Source organism: Penaeus monodon, chromosome 10 (assembly GCF_015228065.2).
Source record: "Penaeus monodon isolate SGIC_2016 chromosome 10, NSTDA_Pmon_1, whole genome shotgun sequence".
In the NCBI taxonomy this organism is placed as follows: domain Eukaryota; kingdom Metazoa; phylum Arthropoda; class Malacostraca; order Decapoda; family Penaeidae; genus Penaeus; species Penaeus monodon.
In genome coordinates this window covers 225619-230618 of record NC_051395.1, presented here as the reverse complement: position 1 = coordinate 230618, position 5000 = coordinate 225619, and the positions used below count along the sequence as shown (strand labels likewise).

At 34.2% G+C, this 5000-nt stretch overlaps 1 protein-coding gene across 1 annotated transcript in view; it reads right to left on the bottom strand.

Annotated features, from left to right (window-relative positions):
* The window catches only part of LOC119577716 (neuronal acetylcholine receptor subunit alpha-7-like), a gene marked incomplete in the record, with an annotated part of 42692 nt that overhangs the window by 8546 nt on the left and 29146 nt on the right, over positions 1-5000 (bottom strand).

The following is a 5000-nucleotide window of genomic DNA, read 5'->3' as shown; positions in this document are numbered from 1 at the left end:
TATCACCTGTCTCTCTCTGACTTTCTTCTGTGTGGATTTCTCTTCAGAGCACCTTCAGCTGCAATGGAGCCACAAAGGATGCAAAGACCACAGGCGCATTTTGAATCCTCTTGAGCTGATGCTAGCAAAAATGACGAAAGGTGGTTGCTCATGCCTGTTTCAACAGTAAAAGAAGGAATGTGTGAATCATGATTTTCAAAATCAATAACTTATTATTTATTGAACTTAGCATATAATCCTTAAAATATTATATATTTGGAAATATTTGATTACAAAGGTCTTTGTCAGAACCAAATAGTCATACATCAAAATTATTCAAATAATACAAGCAGTATTTACAGCTAGCATCCAAAAAAAAGGGTTAATATTAATGTTTCAAATAGTTCTTTACAACAAAGAGGAAAAATAAATATAAAAGGCTCCCACTATTTTTAGTATTTGTATATACTTTTTCTTTCTTTCTTCTCTTTTAATAATCCTTAGAACATCTACTACATGACCACTGAATCCCTTACCATAAACGTCAGCACCGTGGTCCAAGACAACATCAAGGCAATTGGCATATCGAGCATCCCACACCCTCATCGTCCTATCCCATGACCCCGAAATGAGTAAGTAGGGCACCTCTGGGCACCCATTCGCCGAGGCCTTCGGACGTGTCATACTGAGTGCCCCACGAGAATGGTCAGACACTGAGCTTTTGAGTACGACCATATCCTCACTGACGAATCGTCGCTACCACTACACAGGATGTCTTCATAAACTGGGTTCCACTTTACCCGAAATACCTTTTTCAAGTGAGCTGCAATAATTGAATGATGATTGTGAAATATTCCTGGCAGATATGATAATTGCAGCTGAAGAATTGTGGGCATATTCCTAATAAGAGATGATAGCACGCTAAGAAATAATTGGAATAATCTAATGTTCCTAATAGATTATGATAGTACAGCTAAGAAATCGCATGGATAATAGAATGGTAAATATCAATACAAAATCCTCTCATCCACTCCTTCGACATTGATAATAATTTGGAAACATATATGGATGGGATGTAATTTCTCTCTGCAATTAGAGAAAAAGTTAAAGAAAAGATGAGGAACCAGATGGAGCCTGCCAGTTATGGTCAGTGTAAGGCTGAGTAGTTGAAGCTTAAAATGGCTTTGTGTTTCTGCGACTGTAAGGCCTGATGAAAGCAGGTGGCATGATGATAACCAGAAACAGATACATTAATTCCACAAAATGGGAATGGTGAAGTGGAGGGTATTCTAAACAGCTTTTTAGAAGGATCTGAAAAACAAAGCTAAGTCAAGCTCAAGGATTTAGAAGTTAACTGTAATATAGGTTCTCATATATGATATATATATATATATATATATATATAATAAATATATAGATATATATAAGATATATATATATACTATATATATATATTTATATATATATATATATATATATATATATATATATATATATCTATATATATATCTATATATATATATACATAGCTATATATATGTATCTATACCTCTCTATCTATATCTATATATATATATATATATATATATATTAATATATATATATATATATATATTATATATCATATATATATATATTATATATATATATATATATACTATATATATATATATCTATCTATATATATATATTGACTAAATATACGCACATATATAAAACATCACACACACACCAGCCACACACACACACATATGATGATGTGTTTCTACCTTGTTGATACTATGGTTAGAAATACCTACATGCACAAACTATATTTTACTGATAATGAGACAATAGTTTTGAATCAGCTGGATTCCATTTCAGTCATGTTCACAAATACACTTACTCTGTTTGGGAATATATGATAAAAAAAGATGATAATATTAGACAACACAATGGTTATCAGATTTCAAATATTAAAAAAGTTAAATGTACGCATAAATAATGATCCTAACAAATACCCAAAACAAAACATTTAATAATCTATACTTGACATTAGCAATATACTCAATTTCAGACTGTTCTTGGCTAAAAAAAAAAATAAAACAGAAACAAAACAAAAAAGAAAAAAAAAGAACGAAGATATAGAACAAAAACGAGAAATTAGAATTACCTTTCAGTTCCTAACAGGTTTCCTTTCTGTTCTTGTAACATTAAAGATTCTAATTTTTCCATCCTCACAGCCCTTAGCCAGATATCTGCATCACGCCAGTCCACACCGTAACACTGGTCCAGGGTGTCGATAGTCGTGCACCAGAGTACCACTCCACTTGTGCACGTAACATTATCCAGATTCACTATAATGAGCACCAGTGGTAATTTGCCATTGAAATCATGTAGTAATTATCATAAATAAGGCAGTTAATAACAATATCAGAAGGAATATAACATTACAAGTGATAATTATATAATTATAATGACTGGTTTACGATTGTCTATACACTGCTTCTCACATGAAAGCAATCTTTGATGCTGAGTCCGACAAGTAAACATATGGTAGTAGCTCATGCTCTATTCCTATCACTATTTTTTCACAGATCACTCTGCTATTCCAAGAGTGACTCATGAACAAGCTGATTTGTGTATTCATGTTTACTGTGCATTTTTCTCTTATGATCACATCACTGGTATCACAATGTAGTTTTTTCCAAGTTCTTACCTGCTGAGGCTATCTCCTGGAGCCCTTGTGGATTCCAGCCCACACAGAACACGTTTTTGTCCTTATGTGATATAATATCTTGAGGATCTTGTGTTTGCCAACTACCTCGGATAAAGACTTCACCCCCAGAAGTTCTGCTAGCAATAAATTAAGGTCTGCAGGTGCCCATGATAAGCTGTAGCGTAGTGTCCTATTGGGCAATGTGTCAACCTGTGATGGGGGTGGGGGGGGGGGAGGGAAAAGTTTGAGTTCATTCATACATTTTGGAGTCGTACTCTACATCAGTTGCTATTTTGTCTCTTATTAAACTCACACAAGACACAAATCACATGAATTTACTATAAATCTGTCTTTCTTTGGGTTTGATAAATAAAGCATGTATGATTATGTGATCTTTCTTTTTCATAAAAGTAAACAATTGTATATTTTCAATAAATACTAATAATATAATTAATTTTACATGTCAAATGACAATGTTAAAGTAATATATACAGTAAGCCGTATCTATATCACTAGTTCCTCTAACTCCTTCCATGCACTTCTTTTGGCTAAGAGAAATAAAATGCTTAAAATACTCACTGCTTCCATGGTGTCACTTTTCCATATCTTTATTGACCCCTCAAGGAATCCTGTTGCTAAAAGGTCACTGTCCTCGGCCTTGAAGCTACAGTCAAATATCGTTTCAGTGTGGCCCTGTAATGACGGTATTATTTTGTCAAACCTCACATGTGCTTTTTATCATACTTTATAGTGACTATAACTATTGCATATTCTCAAACATTTGTTTTACATCCACTGAAATTCTATCATTTTATATCTAATGAAAATACAAAATACATATGCCCTCACACTGCTAGCATTATTATTTGTTTTTCTGGATGTCCATATATGAAAATTGGTAGGAAAATCATGATAAATCATATTTTGTTTATGTGTTGCTCTCTTATCCAGTGTGACTTACATGTCACTCATCTTTCTCCTTTAAATAGGAGACAACAACTCAAGAACTTACATGTTTCCCTGTTAAAGATCCACTGCTTTCTCCTCCGGTGGTACAGACCAACTCCCCCATCTTTGAATAGTGACAGAACACAGACATTGGGATCATGATGCCCTTCCTCTCACTTGAACGTTTCAAAGTCATCTGTTTCTGCTTGTCACTGGGGGGGGGGGGGGGGGGGGGGGAGGGGGACATGCAGCATTAAGAGCTCTTGTTTGTACAAAGGACATGGAAACCAGGTCTTTCATGACAATATCCTCAATAGGTGTTGGTTTGGATACAGTCCAGACTCTGGAGTATACCTTTCTCTGAATCTGAAGACGAAATATTAGTATGTACAGATTAAGGAAATACTCTTGGATAATCAACACTTTACAGATACAAAAAGAAGTTAATTTACATACATACTATAACACGATTGCAAACCCAGAGAGATTACAAACAAAAATATCCCGACACAGAAAGAGGCAAGACTGCATCTCTTACCTCCCGTCACAAACATCCCGTGCGCATCAGGCAGCCAGGCAAGGGTGTAACACTGGCTGAAATGGGCAATCACATACTTTGTGATGATCATCATTGTGTTGTATCCACAAGCCACAAAGAGCCACCTCTATCGCAATCAATATTAGTCAGGAGAACAAGTTCCATTCAAGAGTGACACGGCTGTGATCTTCATTGTCCTCTGCTCCTTCAGAAAAAAAAAAAGCTGAGTATCTCGACTTTCCGCTGTCTGTGAATATGTACATGATGATTGGGTACAAGAAAGGAAAAGGTGTTGTATGAAAAATTTATCATACTTATATTGTATAATTGAGACGTTGATGATACAAGTGATGATGTCAGGTGTTATTTTATTATCTATCTAATTATTAGCTGATTTAGTACATGTTTATGTTGAGACTAAAAATTGCATTTCAGTAATCTTCTGTAGTAGTTCAGTGATAACACATATCATAACAAATTAATTTTTCTTTCTTAATTCAAGATCTGAAAGAGTGGTTTTTTCTATTATTTTCCTTTTTCAGCCCCATTTAACACTGTATTCTTTATGCATGAAGGTAGAGATAAAATGATTCATTAGAGATCCTGGATAATTTATGGATATGGATCATCTTTTTCACTTTATCCAGAACTGCAAAATTTACATCAAAATTCCCAACTTCTCATTCAAATTCCCTACATCTTGCTTATCCTGGTTTAACAGGGTAAAATAGTGATTACTCTCACATGAAAAATAAAAAGGTCAAGATTTTCTGACATCTAGATCTCATCAGATATGACTTCTATAACTTAAAGTACCCACATAATGTTTTCTCTTAT